We start from the raw sequence: 22,053 nt of genomic DNA, 5'->3' as shown, positions 1-22,053 counted from the left end.
TTATCTTTAATGTAAAGTGCTACTTCTCCGCCCTTCTGTTTGCATCTGCTGTTTGCAAGACAAACATACCCTGCTAGGGAGGTAAATTCACCAATCTGATTTATTTTTAGCCATGTTTCATTGATGGATATAATATGTGGTTTAATTTTCATGGAGGTTACAAGTGCTTAAAGTTTAGAGAAATTTTTTGGGTTGGATAGAGATCTAATGTTTAGATGCATAGTTATCAGAGATTCATTTATTTGCATATTTGCTAATAATGAGCTTGCTTCAGTTGAACTGATATACACATCATTGACTTCAAAATATAGATCTGGTTCATCATTACTGGCAATTTCATTTGCATTTTTAGATGAAAAAAGCTTGTTAAGTACTGAAGGTTCATTGTTGAGGGGTTGAGGAGCTGTGTGTATGAACAGTTCTGAGAAATTAGTATCATCACAGTTTAAAAAGGGTAAAGAGTTTTGCAGACAATTTCTGCATAAGTAAGAATGATCAAGTTTTTTACATGTACCAGTGGGTATTCTTATATTACTGGTAGTGCATTTAAAGTGATAAGAAAAGCCACACATGCTGCAAAATGTGGATTTCTGGTTGCTGCGAACAACCTTATTACATATGTTACATTTGGGTTTAAGCATAACAAATAAGGAATAAGGACTTACCTGTATAGCTGTGAAAAAACAAACCAAACTAAATGCAGAAAATGTAGCCTACTGGTTTAGTGCTGAAAGCAGTATTATTGTTATTTTGAGAATAAATTGATCAAAAGGACAATAATAAAATATACTAATGTCAGTTGAAAGAAAACATATTTGTCTAATTGTTAGACTTGTAGTCCATGTAGGCTACTAATTTGCAACCGTTTATCTTCAGGAAAGTTAAACAGCTAACATGTTTGAAGAAAGTTGAACAAGCAAACAGCTGCATCATGGATAGTGGGGGAAAAATGTTATTTCAGGAAGAGGATATAAAGAGTAGATGGGAAGAGTATGTAACAGAATTATATGATGATGATAGAACATGTATGCCTGAAATTACCAATAACGAAGGAGAAGAAATATTGATATCTGAAGTTGAGAAAGCCATTCAAGATCTGAACTGTAATAAAGCTGCAGGAAAGGATAACATTTATCCAGAAATGCTAAAAGCACTCAATGGCATAAGTTTAAAACGCATACACAAATTATGTAATGAAATATATATGACTGGATTTATACCTAAAGAAATGAATGAAACTGTTTTTGTCAGACTACCAAAGAAATCCAAAGCAAAGAACTGCAGTGACTTTAGAACATTAAGTTTGATCAGTCATGTACTGAAAATTTTGTTGAGAATAATTTTATTAAGAAATCGAAAATCTATTGAGAATGAGGTTAGCATGACTCAAAGTGGATTTATAACTGGTAAAGGAACACGAGAGGGTATACTTAACTTCAGAACAATTTGTGAGAGTTACAATGCAGTAAATAAAGATGTATATGCATGTTTTATTGATTATGAGAAAGCATTTGATAGAGTTAACCATGAGAAACTGATTCATTGCTTGTCCAATATTGGTATGAATGGCAAAGACTTACGTTTTATTATTAATTTGTACTGGAATCAAAAAGCATTTATTCGCATGGAAAAAGATTTATCTAAAGGAATTGATATCAAGCGTGGAGTACGCCAAGGATGTGTACTTTCTCCATGTCTTTTTAATTTATATACAGAAATGATTTTTTGATCAATTGATGATATGAAAGGAGTAAAAGTTGGTGGCTTGAATATAACAAATTTACGCTATGCTGATGATACTGTTCTGTTGGCTGAATCACAAGAAGATCTTCAAGAAATATTGGACAATGTTAACTCAATTGGTAAAGAATTTAATATGAAAATTAACACTAAAAAGACCAAATCAATGATAATCTCAAAATCACCAGACACCACAGTACTCCAAATTATAATTGACAATAAAATTATACAAAAAGTAAAATCTTTTTCATATCTTGGTCATTTAATAACTGAAGATGGGAGGTGTGACCATGAAATTCTTAGACGGATAGAAATTGCAAGAACTACATTTGGAAAAATGAAAAATATTTTAACCAATCAACGTTTAAATTTATCAACTCGTCTCAGGATCTTAAAATGCTATATCTGGTCGACCCTATTATACAATTCTGAAACTTGGACAATATCACAAAAAATGGAGAAACGGATCGATGCCTTCGAGCTCTGGACATACAGGCAAATGTTAAAAATTTCATGGAAACAAAAAATCACTAACGATGAAGTACTCTCCAAATTCAATTCAAGCAAAATGCTCTTACAAACAGTCAAAAGAAGAAAATTGAAGTATTTCGGACACACAATAAGGCAAAATTCATTACAAAGATCATTAATAGAAGGGAAGATAAACGGTAAAAGAAGTAAAGGCAGACCAAGAATGATTTGGACAACAAACATCACAAAATGGACAAAATTAAGTTATGAATGTGCAGTACGCACAGCTCATGGTCGAGAACAATGGCGCATTGTATCCAACCCTCCAGACGAGGAAGGAACAAAATGATGATGATCTTCAGGAACCTTTAAAAATTTTATTTGTTAACTTAAACAGCTCCAAATTTTTTCTGTCAAATTATTTTCAGTTGCAAAATCTTTGCAAAAGTGGACACCATTACGGCGATGGTCGCAAAATCATACATGGCCCCAATATAAAGTTAACTTTACTAGTTTATTTATCAATATGTCATTATCTGGGAAAGAACAAGTTTCTATTTATATACAATTTAAACGGATAAAAAGTAGGTTATTATGTGGATGTAGCTAATAAAATCAAGTTTTTCTATTTACTTAACTCTTCAATATCCTTTGTTGAGTGAACTTGGTGCTTTTTTTCCTTGACATAGGCGAAAATGTTTCCATTAAATGTGTAGACATTACTTTTTCCAAGCTTCTCTTTTGCCTGATTAACCAATAAAAGCCATTTTTTAGTAAGAGATTCAGTGATTGCCATTCCTGTACCTTTCAATTTTGTTTTCGACTTAAATATCATGTCACGAATAGACCGCCTGGTAAATTTTACAATCATTGGTTGTTTTTTAGACCTTTGGGACAGTGGATGGCAAATACTGATGTCCCAAGCAGTTACCTCAGTACCAGTATTCATTCTCCCATTAAATATATTTAAAACATAATTAACAAATGAGGCATGGCTGCTTGATCTATCAGGCATGTCTGAGCAGCCATGAATGATCAAGCAATCACGCCGAGAATACTGTTCCTGCTTGTCGAGCTGTTCTTCAAAGTTTTGTATGGCAGAAGATATTCCACTAATCTTGTTAGCAAGGTCATCTATCCGTTTGTCTAGTCGTTCAACAGCATTCTTTTTAGGACCTGAAACAACAGGGACAGGATTAAAATCAGTTTTAGTTTCATAGTGCAGGCCCTTAGGGGAATCTTTAGGCTAAACGTGTTACACGTTGTTTTTTTGCATATTTTTGCAGTTGATCAACCCAACTTTGATTTTAGTGGGTGCCGCAACTTTTTGGGTCACGTGATCACCCCTAAATCGGGGATTTCCCCAGAAATCACGTTTCAGCTCTTTTTACGTCATTTTTGTGCAATTACATATTTGGTTTTTGTATATTTTAACTTAAAAAGCACATACAAATAAGTGAGACAAAATTAACACAAAATAATTTGATTGATGACGTCATTGTGACGTTATCACATATATTTTTTTGCTTTTTTAACCTATTTTGGTCGTTTGCTGTTGGTTTTAGTTGGAGTACCGGTTACTAAAACCATTTCACAATTCCTAAAAGTAGTTTCGTCATGATTGCATATTTTATGACGTCATCATTACATTATTAAAACTAGACAACTTCAAATTCAGGAACCAAAGGTAAGTTTATTCCGAAAAGAGCGATCAAATACTCTCATTATAAGTTTTGCAAATGCTTAAAATTTTACAATTGCAAGCAATAACAATAATTCCAGTACAGTATAACGCAATAACGACGTCATCAAGGGAATAACCAGAAGAGCAGCTACCAGGGGTGAATTTCCCTTTTGGTCATGCCACTTTAAAATAATATGTAGGCCTAATTATGATCTACAACTCAAATTAATACACGACCCCAGATGATGCAATGTCAGAGTCTTAACACTGTTAATTCAAGATGAAAAAACTAGCGGTTTTCAATGTTAAATTTCTACCATACGTAATTTGATGTTAAAAAAATTCGTGTACGACAAGTTTTTTTAAGTTACAAGATAGAGTTTAGAAAGTCAAAAGCATTTTTTGAATGATCAGTGTGGATTGGAGATGAAACGTCAATGTGGATTGAAGATGAAACATCAGAGAGGATTGGATATTTTGTGGTCGAATTGCATGTTTCGTACTCGCATGAACAAAGACTTGTGCATTTTATGGATTTTTTCTTACAGGAACATCGAGAGCCACAAGTAGACTGACAAAACGGAACAAGCTGATTTGCATCATTCTGTTTCCAACCCCAAGGTAAAGGAGAAGGTAGTTGCTGAACATTTACGAGGTTTGATTTCCGTATTTCAGCTTGATGTATCGCTCTGCGTGTATGTTGCATCAGAGCAGCTGACGTTGGTGGCAGCTTTTCAATAGTGCAACCATTGGTAAACATCATATAACGGCATTCGTCTACATCCGTGATAGTAGGACCATTGCCATAAAGAGCTATGACATACTTTTGTATGTCATTTATAGAACTAGGTGAGCTTGAGAAATTCAGAGAGTTAAATAAGCCACACATTGCAGTAAGATTAAGCATCCAACAATCCCAAGCCTACATCCAACAATCCCATCAACAATCCCAAAACAGTATCACAGATTGTGATAGCATAAAACAAAGGTAAAGAAGCGCAAATCATCGGAGATTGAGGTAAAGATGAAACAATATCATGGATTGGAATGAAGCAAGTTTTTTCTCCAACTCCAAATTCAACCCATAGTTTACAGATTTCTAACTTGTCAAAACACGAAATTGCAATAATTACCACATCAGTATCTACTGTTTTAACTATGGCATCGGATTTTCCATGTTTCACATGGAAACACATACGGGTGTCTGCCTCTTCGTGATCACATGGGGAAACCTCAGACATGTCCAATGTTTGATTGTTAAGAGCTGTATCTAACGATGTTACAACAATCGTAAACAAGTTTTTTGTTTGTGTGTTTATGTTTATCCTGCATTGCGGGAAAGCGGACTTGAGCGCTATGCATCAGTGTACGCCTTCCGACGTACACCTGACCCACGCTGCAGCCGACAACAATGTCTGTTTCCGGTTGTCTACTCTACTTATGACTTAAATTTGGTACTACCCATTACTCGAAATCGATCACAAGGTAGAGGCAATTATCGTTAAGTTTCTTGCCCAGAGAAACAACAGCAAGTGTGGGTGGCTGGAGTCGAACATGCAGGCTCTCGACTGCGAGCCTAACGCGCTAACCACTCGGCCACGGCTGCCGTTTGGATCGACTGAAGTTATCACAGCTTGTTGAACCAGTTGATATAACGCAGTTTTGTTCCTGTCATTTCCCAAAAACTCAGACCAGTTGAGAGGCAGACGAGTATTACTTGTGACAGCCACGTAACATCCAGACCCTGTTTCTTGCAGAAGATAAGCCTGAAATAGCTACTGCCATCACAGAACATGCCAGCAGTGTGATGTCAGCTGATTATGAAGTAGTGAAAGAATCTGCCTCGAAAACCGATCACTACGTCCTTGATGGAGGGTTCTTGTTGCATCGAGTGCCATTGAAACTGGAGACAGTTATGGGTCTTAAAAACAGAGAGAGACTGTTCACCAGGCATTTGGTAATAAAATTAATTTGCGTTCTTCTGGTGACTATTTACTAGGTTACCTCGTGATGTTCAAGATGATAACTAGCTTTTGTATTTCCGACGTTTCGTCAGTCAGCACGACTGACTTTATCAAGGTAGCTAAAACAGGTTAACACAACCTGTTCAGCAACGATGGCACAACACAAAAACATACTGATAAAATGAATAGAGTAGGGGAAGGTGGGGTTAGTTGAGTCAGTGGGTTGGTTGAGTCACCATTGTTTTCTGACTAACCAAGCATGACTTCGTGAAGATTAATTGCTTGAAATAATAAGCATTATAGGTAACTGCGTCCATCTTGTTTTAGCAGCTGTGTAAGTTATACAGGTTATAGGCTACAGTCGGCAAAATGCTATTTTTTGGACTAAAAAGTAAATATTTTCAGCTCAAAGTTGATTAGGATGCTGAAGCTATGATAGGCGTAAGCGAAGATAGCGTCGAAGTTTCATATAGTTTATAGCTATCTTATGCACAGTGCATTTGTGTAAAACTGATAAAGCTTTACGTATAGATAATACTTTCAATAATTGTCACGAGGAAGGATTGGGGTTGAGATCAGTGCGATCAGACTGAGATCAGTGCGTCTTCTCTACCATTGTTATTGCTAATCCCATTGTTTTCTGTCTGGTCTGATGTCTTTTCAATGTTTCTTGACAGTGGCCCAATAGATAGATAAATTTACGCTGTTGGAAAGTAGCCTACTGGTTTTAGGCATTCACCGCATTTAGTTTAACCTCTAGGTATCTTGTGGCGTGTTTTAATTCTGATTCTTGCTGCTTTACTCTATTCATTTTATCAGTATGTTTTTGTGTTGTGCCATCGTTGCTGAACAGGTTGTGTTAACCTGTTTTAGCTACCTTGATAAAGTCAGTCGTGCTGACTGACGAAACGTCGGAAATACAAAAGCTAGTTATCATCTTGAACATCACGAGGTAACCTAGTAAATAGTCACCAGAAGAACGCAAATTAGTTATGGGTCTATTGCACAGTCGTATGCAGATTTTACCATTCGTCATTATCGCTTAGCAACGGTGGTCTTTGATGGATATGGTGGTCCGTCTATCAAAGACAATACCCATCAAAGACGCGGCATGAACGTCCACCCGGTTGTTCACTTTACTGTAGACACCAAGTTCATTGGAAAGAAGGAGCAGTTCTTGCCTCGAGCTTCCAACAAGGAAGGATTAATTTCTGCTCAACTGAGGAATAGAAGCTGCAATGTGATGAACGCTCCAGGTGATGCAGATGTTGACATCGTCAAGACGGCAGATGGACAGCCCTCATCGACATAGTACGACTTTAATTGGTGAAGACACGGACCTTTTAATACTGATACTACGCTATGCTGACACTGACCCAGACATTAAAGACCTCTACTTCCGCTCCGAAAAGGCTTACTCAACCAAGATACACGACATCAACAAACTTAAAGCAATCATCGGACCAGACATAATTATGCTTACAGCTCCTCTTCATTCAAATGCATTCACCGGTTGTGATTCAACGTCAAGGATATTTGGTATCGGGAAGAAGACGCTTTCAAGAAACTAGTGAAAAGTCAACCAATAATCAAAGAATGTGCAAATTGCTTTATTCTCCCAAATCAGACATACCACATCATTAAGGATCTTGGAAACAAAGCTACGACCGTTATGTTTGGCAACGATGGCAGTAGTAACCTAGAAACACAGCGATACAATACATTGGTCAAGAAAATTAAAACAGCCAAATCCTTTGTTCACCCTGAACGTTTGCCACCTACATCATCCTTTACCAAATTCCACTGCCTCAGAGTTTACTACCAGATTATGGTCAGGATGGGTAGGCTACTGACGATGGTATGGATGCTCTAGACCAGGGGTCCGCAAATACTTTTTGGTGCGACCCAAAAAGCAATCGTTCGAAGTCTTCGCGACCCAAACGTTTCGGAAGCATATAATTTTGCGCAAAACACTTTGCAAATTAATATTAATTCCAATAGTATACGGTCGTCCTCACTTATTAAGGCCACATCGGGACCGGACGATTTTGGCTGCGGGAGGCAATTTTCTACCACTCCTATACCTTCAGTAATTCCGGAATGGACCAAATTGGGCTTAATAAGCGGGTGAACCTATTAACCGTGCGCTTCGTTGTCGTACAAGCCTCTGGGGCCGAGGGTCTACTCTATCCTTTTACCAGCCCAGATTCACGATGTTCCCGGACTACACTGGAATGCTATTAGAGAGCAGCCAGTATTTAGTTTCATCACCCATGACACGCAGACCTTCCACTCCGTTAGGTGGCTTGAAGATGGTACAGTTATTGATGATGTGGTCTGCAGTCTGTTCCTCGGCACCACATTCACAGGAGGAGGAAGAGGCTAATTCCCCAATGGCGCATGGTTGACCGGAAAAGCCCGACGCACGTACGAAGACGGTTGAGGCGCACCCATGCTTGTCTTTGTAGTGTCAGGCGGATGGGGCATGTGTCGGCGTTGGGGATGAACGAATGAAGTCCGGTGGTACTTGACTTCCTTTCAGAATTCCATTTATAGTCCGCCCAAGTAGCCGCAGAGATGAAGTGCATCTGCTGCGTTGATCAGAAGTTGAGCGGCTGGCACGAATGGTTGTCTTGACTTCAGTCGACTGGGGCAGTAGCGTAGCCAAGAATTTCGAAAGGGGGGGGGGGTTTGAGGACCCAGCGGCGGGGGGTCTGGGGGGCCTCCCCCAGAAAATTTTGAAAAATTACTTTGAATTTGGTGCATTCTGAGAGCATTTTCAACAAAAATGTGGGTATGAATATTCCTGTAAAATGGTGCTGTCCGGTGGCATAGCAAAAGGATAAGATCATGTTTTCCGGAAATAAAGCTAAGTCTCTATGTTTTCTTGTTGCTAATTCCTGGCTGAGATGTTTGAATGTTTGGTATTGGCAAAACTCGCTCTTTTAATGCAGTTTTGTATAAAATTAGGCATTTTTTTTCTAGATTGAAAGCATCATTCTCAATATCGTGACGTCACACGCGTGCCAAAGGGGGGGGTTGTAACTCCCAACCCCCCCCCCCCCCTTTGGCTACGCCACTGGACTGGGGTGCTAGTTTGGGGAAGCAGAGATCTTGTGGTGGAGAAGATGGTTAGGCTTTAGTGCCGTCGGCTAAGAAACAGAGTGGCTTCTTCGTGACGAAGCTCAGAAAGTTGGATGCCAGCGAGAATGGCAAAATTATCCAATGATGTGGGACGCATGCATCCGGTAACTGTGCGCAGGGTGCTGTTTATGGCAGTGTGCACTGCAGCACCAAACAGGTGCACACTGCACAGTACTCTGCTGAAAAGTAGACAAGGGCTAAGTCTGCTATACGCAAAGTGTCAGCCTTCGCCCCCCAGCTGTGGCCTGCCAGGCGCTTGAGTAGTGCAGCGTGAGATGTCATTTTCTTGCGCAGTGACACCAAATGGTGGCGGTATGTGTACGATCTGTCTAGTGTCACCCCAAGATATTCTGGTTCGGGGCAGAAGGTCAGAGGTTTTCCATTGTTCTGAACATGTAGCTCACGATCAACTTCCCGACTGTAGGCTATAGGTGGAAAGCTGCCGCCAAAGTTTTGTTTTCGCTAAGTTTCAGTCGCCAGTTCTGGAGATGGCCTAAGCTGAGAGAGTTTTCATACCCTGGCTCAAGCTGTCTTCCAGGCTATATATATAACCGTGGGCTTAACTACTGTACCGGTACTACAATCGAAAGTATAAATTTTCTTGTAGCCTACCAAATTGTACGAAACTCAGCACATCAAAGACTATATGATTGTATTTATTTTTGTCATACAAGTTATATTTATGGTAATTTTAAACCGTTTTGCGACCCACTGTGAATGGTTTCGCGACCCAAATTTGGGTCGCGACCCAGTATTTGCGGACCCCTGCTCTAGACTGGGGATGGAAAGTAGACAATAATCAGATGGTTCCAATTATGACGGACATGAAAGCTGCCCCGGACGCAAAATATTTTTTCCTACGAGATTTTTGTCTCATTTACATATTTTGGTAAAAGTTTGTATTAAAACCGTGTGGAATGCAACAGTTTCTCGTTGGCACGGTTGGTTCAGTGGTATCATCCTCCGCCTAGTAATCGTGAGAACGAAGGTTCGACGCCCGTCGAAGTCAAACTTTTTTTTTTCTTTAAATTAATTTTTGCGGTGCACAAGAGCTTTTCAAAAAAGTAGGGTTAGGGAAAGCTTATATTTTATTATCATTGCAGAATTTTATTGGCAAATAGTTATTTTGTAATCTGAATCAACCAATCTCTCAAACACTTTCGGAAAATCTTACTTTTAAAGTGACTAAAATAAATGAGACAAAAATCTCGTAGGAAAAAAAATTTCGCGCCCCGGACAACCTACTGAAAATGATCACTGCCATTGCGAATTGTGTTCACCTCACTGTAGTTGCCGGAGATATGTGCTACTATACGATACCATGCTGGATGTGGACCATGTCAAACTGGTTCGTGTGTCCATACAGCAATCACATAATTACAGACGATGACATCGAGAGTGACAGCGATGAGCATTAGTAGCCTAATACTTGATCCATTTGCTTTCTTTACGCTGATTATGTCAAGAGTCTACATGACCACATCGTATGAGCTCTTTATGCCTGCTCAGTTAACCCAAATATATATAGAAATCGCTGTGATAGAAATTTACTGGGTTTTTTAATAAACAATACATTGTTATTGTACATTTTTAATTGTTTTGGCAGCCATCTTGGATTGCCATATTGAATTTATAGGCTATCAGATAATTTAACAATTCTGAGAATGGTCTCATTGACTTCACAAGGTATAAAAACCTAGACATAGACACCAAAACTACACGTTTTGGTCATATGATAACCTTGTTATGGTCAACTTACTGTTATTTTAATGGTTTGGCGGCCATCTTGGTTTGCCATATTGAATTTATAGGCTATCAGATAATTCAACAATTCTGAGAATAGTCTCATTGACTTCACAGGGTATAAAAACTTAGATATAGACACCAAAACTACATGTTTTGGTCATATGATGACCTAGTTATGGTCAATTTACTATGTTATTTTAATGGTTTAGCGGCAATCTTGAATTGCCATATTGAATTTATAGGCTATCAGATAATTTAACAATTCTGAGAATGGTCTCATTGACTTCACAGGGTATAAAAACCTAGATATAGACACCAAAACTACACGTTTTGGTCATATGATAACCTAGTTATGGTCAATTTACTGTTATTTTAATGGTTTGGCGGCCATCTTGGTTTGCCATATTGAATTTATAGGCTATCAGATAATTCAAAAATTCTGAGAATAGTCTCATTGACTTCACAGGGTATAAAAACCTAGATATAGACACCAAAACTACATGTTTTGGTCATAGGATGACCGAGTTATGGTCAATTTACTGTTATTTTAATGGTTTGGCGGCCATCTTGGATGGCCATATTGAATTTATAGGCTATCAGATAATTCAAAAATTCTGAGAATAGTCTCATTGACTTCACAGGGTATAAAAACCTAGATATAGACACCAAACTACATGTTTTGGTCATATGATGACTGAATTATGGTCAATTTACTGTTTTGTTCAATGGTTTGGCGGCCATCTTGGAAGCTATCTTGAAAATAACCACTTTCCGGAAGTTGGATTCCTTAAGATTTTGAATATGTTAGTACTGACACTCATTACTAATCAAATCAGTTGAAAACCCATTGGTAACTTATTGTAACCAAAAAAGTAACACCAACAACAAACAAGCAACTATAATAAGAAAAAAACAAGCAAAAAATTAATACATGACGTCACAATGACGTCATTAATAACATAATTTTGTGTCCTTTTTATCTCGTGTATTTTGTAGAGGCAGTCAGTCCAAATGTAAAAAAATAACGTATCTAATTGCATAAAAATGCCGTGAAAAGAGCTCAAAATTGACTTAGGGGGAATCCCCGATTTGGGGGGTGATCACGTGACCCAAAAAGTTGCGGCACCCACTAAAATTGAAGTCAGATTCACCAACTACAAAAAAATGCAAAAAAAACAACGTGTAACACGTTTAGTCTAAAGATGCTCATTTTTGCCCCTAAGGGCCTGCACTATCAGAGTTTATGTCACCATACTGACCTTTGAGAACCTTTTGTTCTTCTTTGATTTGAGCCAAGTCGTTTAACACATCTTTCATCATGACTCTCAGATCGTCTTTACCTCCCATTGCAGTAGCGTAATTAATAGTAGACTTGTTGAATAAAGATTTGATGGTAGTTTTAACACAGACTTCCTAGGCACTTATTTACCTGAAACTTGTATTCAAATAGAATAACTAGACTGCGCTTCTCGTATTTCGATTGAAGAAGTTCAAAAAAGGCGTCGGCCATTGTTAGTGTCTCAAACTCGCGTGAAAGCTGCGCTGTTAACGATAACATTTCTGAGCTGGTTGCGCTTCTGCAGAAAACTAACTTGTTAACTATAATTTAGAACTTTGGTGTAATAGAGGTTTTATTCATCTATGAAATGAATAAAAGCATGTGTTAAATTGCACAGAATTATACATACAGTCTATAATAGAGCTTCGGTAGAGAGTTTGTCTTGTTGAACCATAGGCATACGAAGCCGAGCAACGTGATCAAGTTTAGCATCTTCAAGTTTATTACATTTACATAAACATAAAACTACGCAACAAATTAAGTATCGAACGTTTTCGACATCACAAGATGTCCTCTTCAGGAATAACATACATACAAATTAACTACATCTGAAAAAAATACAATGGTTAACTAAATCTATAAACAGAAAAAGACAAAAAACTGCACAGTACTTCTGACTAGCTCAAACTAAACGATATAGGCTCCACGAGAATCAAAGGTAACTGCATCAAAAGGTGTTAAACAGGTCACATGATATAGTAAAAAGGCAAGGTGCGAAAAAAATAATTTTAAAATACAGAGAGCAAGAAAGACGAGCCGCAAGCATACAATTGTCTGTTTAAAAGTGGATTGTGACGTTTTATGTACAGGGCTTCCAAGATCTTAGTTTGATACTCAGACCTGCCTCTAGACATGATCTCAAACTGCTTGATAGAAAAGTTATTTTGGCATTCTGTACATGAAAAAATGTGATCTTTAATTGCGCTTTTCTGTATAGAATTCAAATTCAGGTGTTCCCCAGCTCTAGTCGATAAATGTCTTGTTCAGTGTTGGGCGCGATAACTCATTTTTCAGTTAAGCGATAACGATAATCGATAAACGAAAAATGCCTAAAGCGATAACGATAAACGATAAATCAAAAAAAAGTTAAGCGATAACGATAAACGATAAATTATCGCCGATAATGTCCGATAACAATAATTTTTTTTTTTCTTGATTAGCGCTGCCCCATCCCATGCAGCACGAACTGTTTTCATCAACATGACGAAAAATCGAACATCATATACTGTAAAGGGACAAAACTTTTTGTAAGTTTTGCATGAATAGAATCGCAACAGCGGCAGTAAGTATCAATCTTCAACCTCTTGATCCAGAATCAAACCACTGAGGTAACTGCCGTGCTTATAATTATACCTTCAGATACCAGTTGGATGCTTTTATCAATTGAGTCACACTGCCGCTTACGTGCAGTAGGCAAAGCAATTAAATCAAATGAAAATACCATAAAAAATTCCAAACTTTGTATTTTGCTTTCTATGGGCTGTTTACAGCAAAGTCATCAATAATTGAAAAAATTCCAAAAAACGCAAAATCGTCGTCGTCAGCGTATGCTCAAATTCTATGAATGGAGACAAAGGACCAGATGAACTTCAATTCGCTTTTAATTCCAATTCATACACAACATGAATTTGTTGTATATCCGGATTTCGAGCATTTAGCTCTCAGACGAAACGCAAAATGCTTGAAAATTTATCAGTAATCTTAAGCGTTATTGGTAGTAAAAATATGCATACTGTAAAATCTATCAAGCTTGTCAATATAGTCGTGTTTGTTCAAGAACAATAATAGGCCTATAATTATCGTAATTTACTGATAATTTCAGATAAATTTTTCTGTTTTCTTTGTGAACACCATCAAGCAATGGCAGAACGCTGAGTTGTTGAAATAAGAGTTACAATATATAGACACTGTATTATTAGTGGGAATAAAAATATTTGATTGAGCGTTGGCTATGTTGCATTGGTAAATCATCGTCGTATTCAGGCTTACGCCCGGTGGTTGAAGATTTAGATTAAGTGGACGGGAAGGCAAGGAAGCCAATCTTCATGTCCACCTTTAGGCATGCCTTTAACTGTCCTGCCCTTTCGATTGCCGTTCCAGCGCTCTCACCACTCGGCTATGCAGCATAGGTAAATGAGAAAGGTTATACTGTAGTTAGCATAATTTTACCACGCAACTGTATGCTCATGAGCGGTGTCGAACCGGCGCCCTTTCGATTGCCGTTCCAGCGCTCTCACCACTCGTCTATGCAGCATAGGTAAATGAGAAAGGTTATGGTTATACTGTATTTAGCATAATTTTACCACGCAACTCGAACTCGATGCGCCTATTGTCATGCAAAAACTACTACAAGATGCAAAAAGTGTGATGTCGGTCTGCATGTCAAATGCTTAAAGCAATATCATATTCTGCAATGACTTGTTTCAGTGATGGTGGCGCGAAAGACCATGTTTCCGATGTAAAAGCGGTCTCGTATTGCGACACTTTCATATACCACTTGCCAAATTTTTTTGCTTCGCTTCAAAGAAATCTGTACCGCCTGTGCGCTTACATTTTAATTGTAAAATTCACTCGCGATTGCCGATTGCAGCAAAACAACAAGAGACTTGTTGCATGCATTTCATTGCATTGCAATTTGCAACTCTAAAAATTATTGTGTTGTCAGGGCCGTCGCTGCAGGGGGCGTGTCCCTCCCATGACAACGACCTGTGCACACACACTTCAGGCACTGAAGAAGAACTGGTTTTAATTTTAGTTTCATGAACTAGGTGGCTAGTAAAAATATTACTTTTCATTGTCTTTCCACTTGTGTGTTGATCCGAAATAAAATTTATCGGCGATTAATTATCGGCGATAATCAAATATTGCCTTTGGCGATAACGATAAACGATAACTGAAAAAATAATTAAGCGATAACGATAAGCGATAAAAATTTATCGCCGATAATTATCGCCGATAATGCCCATCACTGGTCTTGTTGACATACCGATGTATGTCAGGCTTGCATCACGCAAACAACTGAATTTATAAACGACATTAGAACATAAAGCAAAGGGCGTAGGCGACTTCAGCTGAAAATATCTGCCTACTTTGAACGTTCTATAAACAGGGTAAATGTCACAATCAAATTTCTTTTTGACAATTTTAGCTAGATTTTTTGAAAATCTTACCGAATCTTTTCCCAAGAATGGTTAATCAAAAAAGTTGCTAAAATCGTCTTCTTCGGGTTTATCTTTCGGTTTCGTATCCAAAAAAGTTTTTAATATTTTATCAAAAAAGTATGACGGGTATCCATTTAAATGTAGCATATTTTTCAACTTTTTAGTTTCATTGTGGAACAACAAGTCCGTCGAGCAAACCAAACCGGCACGAGAAAAAAGACACAAGATTAATCCAGATTTCCACTTATTTGGGCAAAAAGCATTGTAATTTAAAAGTAGGCCAGTGTTGGTGGGTTTTCTCCAGATTTGTATGTCAAACGAGTCATGATTTATTTTTACTTCAACGTCTAAAAAGGCAATAGTGTCATCAGATTTTTCAACAGTAAATTTGATGTTTTGATGTTGAGCATTTAAAAGGTTTAAAAACTGCGAACAAGACTGATCGTTGTCAAAAATTGCAAAAATATCGTCAACAACATAACGTACATACATTTTAGGGTAAAAATCACGGAACACTTCAAACATTTTCGTTTCTAAGTGCGCTAAAAAGAAGTTGGCCAAAGTCGGACCAAGTGGAGAACCCATGGTGACGCCATCAATCTGCTTAAACAAGCGATTATTAAACATAAACATACCTTCAGTGGCCAGATTTAACAATTTTATGAAATCCTTTTTCTCAATGAGTGGTCGATGCGGTTGGTTGTCATTAAAAATGTGATCAGCAATAATATTGATGGTTTCTCGAAGCGGCACGTTAGTAAATAGCGATGTCACATCGAAACTCACCATAACACTATTCGGAGGACATTTAAAATCCTTCAGTTTTTCCATAAATTGTTTCGTCGAATTTAGCATGTAAGTGTTGGGAATGTACGGCTTTATGATATTGTCCAGAAATTTTGCCAGTTGATATTCCGGAGTGCCAATCATGGAAACGACCGGTCTCGCGGGATTGCCTGGCTTTAAATGTCCTCCGAATAGTGTTATGGTGAGTTTCGATGTGACATCGCTATTTACTAACGTGCCGCTTCGAGAAACCATCAATATTATTGCTGATCACATTTTTAATGACAACCAACCGCATCGACCACTCATTGAGAAAAAGGATTTCATAAAATTGTTAAATCTGGCCACTGAAGGTATGTTTATGTTTAATAATCGCTTGTTTAAGCAGATTGATGGCGTCACCATGGGTTCTCCACTTGGTCCGACTTTGGCCAACTTCTTTTTAGCGCACTTAGAAACGAAAATGTTTGAAGTGTTCCGTGATTTTTACCCTAAAATGTATGTACGTTATGTTGTTGACGATATTTTTGCAATTTTTGACAACGATCAGTCTTGTTCGCAGTTTTTAAACCTTTTAAATGCTCAACATCAAAACATCAAATTTACTGTTGAAAAATCTGATGACACTATTGCCTTTTTAGACGTTGAAGTAAAAATAAATCATGACTCGTTTGACACACAAATCTGGAGAAAACCCACCAACACTGGCCTACTTTTAAATTACAATGCTTTTTGCCCAAATAAGTGGAAATCTGGATTAATCTTGTGTCTTTTTTCTCGTGCCCGTTTGGTTTGCTCGACGGACTTGTTGTTCCACAATGAAACTAAAAAGTTGAAAAATATGCTACATTTAAATGGATACCCGTCATACTTTTTTGATAAAATATTAAAAACTTTTTTGGATACGAAACCGAAAGATAAACCCGAAGAAGACGATTTTAGCAACTTTTTTGATTAACCATTCTTGGGAAAAGATTCGGTAAGATTTTCAAAAAATCTAGCTAAAATTGTCAAAAAGAAATTTGATTGTGACATTTACCCTGTTTATAGAACGTTCAAAGTAGGCAGATATTTTCAGCTGAAGTCGCCTACGCCCTTTGCTTTATGTTCTAATGTCGTTTATAAATTCAGTTGTTTGCGTGATGCAAGCCTGACATACATCGGTATGCAGGGCCGGATTAAGGCGGGGGCTGACGGGGCTGCAGCCCCAGGCCCACCAAAAAAATAGGCCCACCGATAACAACCTACTAAAAGCAACTGACAAGCTTATTATCAGGATCGAAAGAATAAAATACGAAAAACATAGAACGAATGCTAACTGTGTAAACCAGGGGCACACCTCTCCAGGAGGCGTCAGATAATATCCAAAGGCGCGCGAGACCTAGCCTGCTCTACAACGTAAAATCGTTATTTTGTAGTGTCACACGAAGCTACTCAATTGCTGTTGCACGGTGTTCTTAAACGTTCAGAAAATACTGAGTAACTTGTCTTCTAAAATCAAGCTCTGGTCACTAAGAATCCAGCGTTGTTGAGAAGATAATTTGGACCCGATAGCCTACTTTAAATATCTCTTTTTGTTAAAGCAAGATCCGCAACTCAAAATAGTACAAGGGCAGCAACAAAGAAAAATTATCTTATGCAGGTGGCATACAAACAAACGGTACAAACGGAAATAATTTTTGGCCCGGTACCAATGACATTCTCAGGGCCTTAAAACAATTAAAGAAAAATATTACTAACCATTGAGAAAAGACTTATATTCAAAAAAACGTTAGATCAACGTCACTTACAAAATAAATACGACATCTCACTCACAAAATAATGTAGACCTACTTATATGGATGGAAAAGCTTGAAACCGTTATTTTAATTGAGTTATGGTCGTGCATAATGAAACGGTTTCATAAAACCAGTCGGGCGCTGCAGGATAGCAAAATTACTTTGAATAAGGCAACAAATTTGCTTCAGGGTCTACATGACTTTGTTCATACATTAAGATCCCAATTCAAGAATTCAAGAAAAGGGTTGTCATCATTAGATTAAAAAAATTTTAAGAAAGAAGAGAAGAAAAGTATGCTTGGATAGCGAAGGTGGATCTAAAGACACATCACTTGATCTATCAAGCAGATTCAAAGTAGACTCATATTTACCAAACATTGATCAAATTATTTTGTGTATGAAATCTCGAATTGCAGCATACGATCGTCTTCAAATAAGATTTTTGTTTCTGGCGGAATTAAACACCATGTCTAACTGTAAAGTTGAAGAGAGTGCTAAAACATTGCTTCACTATTATCCAGATGATCTAGATCGCTGCCTAAAGAAATGATTCATCTTTATGCACTGCTAAAACAACACCATTTTAGCAGCGAATGCAGCAAAAAACTCAAATGTTTGGATTCATCAATAAAAATGAGTTGATGTATGCATTTCCTGACGTATCTGTTGTACTAAGAATATATCTTTGTCTGATGATTTCTAATTGTTCAGGCGAGCGCTTATTTTCAGTGTTTAAAAGAGTAAAGAATCAACTGCGTTCATCCATGGGCCAGAAAAGGTTGCATTCCTTAGCTCTACTCTGCATTGAAAACAAAATTTTGGAAAAAATAGTCACCGATAATGTTACAGCTTTGCTTTGTCTAAATCCAGAAAACGTGTCATTTGAATGTGTTTAATAAGTAGCCTAAATACTGTACTTCGGGTATAATTTTTGCTATTTTATTTTAATTGTGATTGGTACAATGAAGGGAATGAAATATAGGCCTCAGAGTACCACATAGCCCCAGGTCCATCAAAACCTTAATCCGGCCATGTCGGTATGTCAACAAGACATTTATCGACTAGAGCTGGGGAACACCTGAATTTGAATTCTATACAGAAAAGCGCAATTAAAGATCACATTTTTTCATGTACAGAATGCCAAAATAACTTTTCTATCAAGCAGTTTGAGATCATGTCTAGAGGCAGGTCTGAGTATCAAACTAAGATCTTGGAAGCCCTGTACATAAAACGTCACAATCCACTTTTAAACAGACAATTGTATGCTTGCGGCTCGTCTTTCTTGCTCTCTGTATTTTAAAATTATTTTTTTCGCACCTTGCCTTTTTACCATATCATGTGACCTGTTTAACACCTTTTGATGCAGTTACCTTTGATTCTCGTGGAGCCTATATCGTTTAGTTTGAGCTAGTCAGAAGTACTGTGCAGTTTTTTGTCTTTTTCTGTTTATAGATTTAGTTAACCATTGTATTTTTTTTCAGATGTAGTTAATTTGTATGTATGTTATTCCTGAAGAGGACATCTTGTGATGTCGAAAACGTTCGATACTTAATTTGTTGCGTAGTTTTATGTTTATGTAAATGTAATAAACTTGAAGATGCTAAACTTGATCACGTTGCTCGGCTTCGTATGCCTATGGTTCAACAGTCTATAACAGTGGTTCCCAACCTTTTTGACCTTGCGGCACCCTATCAAAGAAATAAATAGTTTGCGGCACCCTGGCAAAACTAGGTCAATTTTATGAGATTTCAGTATTTCAAATAACTGTATGAAATAACACAGAATGAGTTGTACAGTATAGCGCGCGTAAATAAATGTATTTATTCAAAAGTTAATGTGAAATTTGGGCTTGACTTCTTGCACAAAGTCCCTTAATATCTCGAGGCACATTCGACAAATCCACCCACATTTCTACCTCGACTATAAGCAGTCGTTCTCGTTTTTAGTTTTTATGTTCGTTTGTACGGAAAATCCACTAATTTGGAGACCCAATTGTAATCGCAAAGCAATTCACAAAATATATTCATAAGTATAAAGAACAAATTAATTAAAACTTACCCTTTTCTCGATTAGCTATGTAGGCTATCGTGTTTGTATGCGCAGGTATGGTATTCCCCATGCAAAAGTTTCTATATTATAATGGTTCGCAAACAATCGTGCAATTTTATAATCGTGCTGGGTCACACAATCCTATAATCCATCACTGCAATTTGAGTTTGTGCGCCGTGAAACGCAAAATAAAATCAGGAAACCTGGTAATAATGATGCGTTTCAAGCGTTTTTATGGAAAGAACAGCAACGAGTCAAAATCTCTTTCACACTGTTTTTCCTAGGCGAGAAAACAAAGGCCTACCGTAGATTAGAGTTAAAATAAATAAATAAATTCCACACTTAACGGGTTAAAGTTAAAATATCTCGCGGCACCCTTGAGCATTGCAATTGGCACCCCAGGGTGCCGCGGCACCCCGGTTGGGAACCACTGGTCTATAATATAAAGCAAAAACACTGCGATGCGAGAGCACGTATAGGCTATGATACACTGAATTCATCATTTCCAGCAGTTTAGCAGAACTCTTATTCAATTTGGCGTTACAGCTGAGCTGATGATTAGCCTATTGTAAAATAGCAATAGCAACAAACAGTTTATTACATCAAACCTAGGCGAATGATACGCTAGATTATAGCGAGCTAAAACCTCAATTGCTAAGGTAACAGGGATCAGTTGTCAGTAGATGTTACAGAAAATATATTTCGCACTTATTCAGTGCATCGTCAGTTCTGATAAAGGGCAGTTAAAACCTACAAGTAATGTTTTAAACAACATTACAGTGACGCAATAATGTCAAAACATGAGCGTAAAAAATTGAAAAAGCATAAACGTAAATATTGAAAAAATGCTGAATGAAAACTAAACCAAGCCAGCAGTAAAGTAAATTACGTATCAAATATAAACTAGAATTGATGAAAGAGCGATGAGCAAAGCCTGCAAATGTAGCGTTGTGACAAATTACGGCAAAGGAAATAAAGTATATGCGGAACACAGCAGTCAAAGGCAGTGATAAACAAACTAAGTACAGCGAAAATAATTAAATGGAGGGTCTTGGAAAACACAAAATGTAGCGTTGTGGAAAAAAGAGTAGGCAAAGAAGGCAGGGAATAATCAGGCAGTAAAATATTGAAAAAATACCAAAAATGTAGTGGAGCGTCAAAAAGTTAAACTTGTGGCAGAATTAATTTTTGGATATTTATTTTGGCATGTATCCTATGTATTCATTTATCTTCACAAGCATCAAGATTATCAATATTGGGTTGTTCAACAAATGTGACATTGTAGCATTGGGAAAGTTGTGGTTCAGTACTTAGATCATGAAATACAGCAAAATGTTTTAATAACGCAGCCCTGTCATTATTAGAAGAAAAATCGAAAGTGTTCCAAGTTGCACGATGGCCTGACCAGCGAACCGAAAATTTATTAACTGTTTGTCCAACATATTGTTCATGGCAAAGTAAACATGTTGCTACATAAATCCCATAATTGCTGCAATTGAGTTCCTGTTTTAACTTAAAAAGTCTTTGCCTTGCGGAGTGCTCAATGTCGTTGTACGTGAAACCATTAACAAACGATGATGACCATGGTTACCACACAACGCACAGCGACCACAAGGGGCAGAATAACCTCTTTGTAGAACAGAAGATTGGATTTTTTTTGATAGATCTTTGTAGTTTGTAACATAATTTCCAATTGTTTTTGGCCTTGTGTATGTGACCATGACATCAGGTTTAAGTTCCTTTTCTTTTTCACTCATTTTTAATAAAGCTGGGAAAGCAGTAGCCCACACAGTCTTGCTGTTTTTCTTTTATGATTATAGCTATTTTCTAGATTATAGCGGCTTTAATGTATAGCTCAACAAAATCAAAACAAATTAAATATTCACCAATACTGATGTGATGTCGAAAGGAAGTGGTTTATTGGTGTTTGAAAAGCACTGTTTTGTTAAGCGTTTGACGAACCAATTTGCCTTGTATTTGCTTGCAGGTTTCCTTACCAATGTGGTAAAACCTAATTTTTAAATAACATTTGGACACAGTTTTGACTAGCGTAAAAATATGATTATTGGTAACAGTGCATTCAAACACATGATCCGTGAGATTAGTAAATATCTTGGAATGATTTATATTTCCAAGCACAGCTACCGCAATAGCTTCCACAATGCCTGGACGAAGAGGTAATCTCCCAGCT

The sequence above is a fragment of the Aplidium turbinatum genome, chromosome 13 (genome assembly GCF_918807975.1).
Source record: "Aplidium turbinatum chromosome 13, kaAplTurb1.1, whole genome shotgun sequence".
Lineage (NCBI taxonomy): Eukaryota > Metazoa > Chordata > Ascidiacea > Aplousobranchia > Polyclinidae > Aplidium > Aplidium turbinatum.
Note: the sequence above shows the minus strand (reverse complement) of the source record.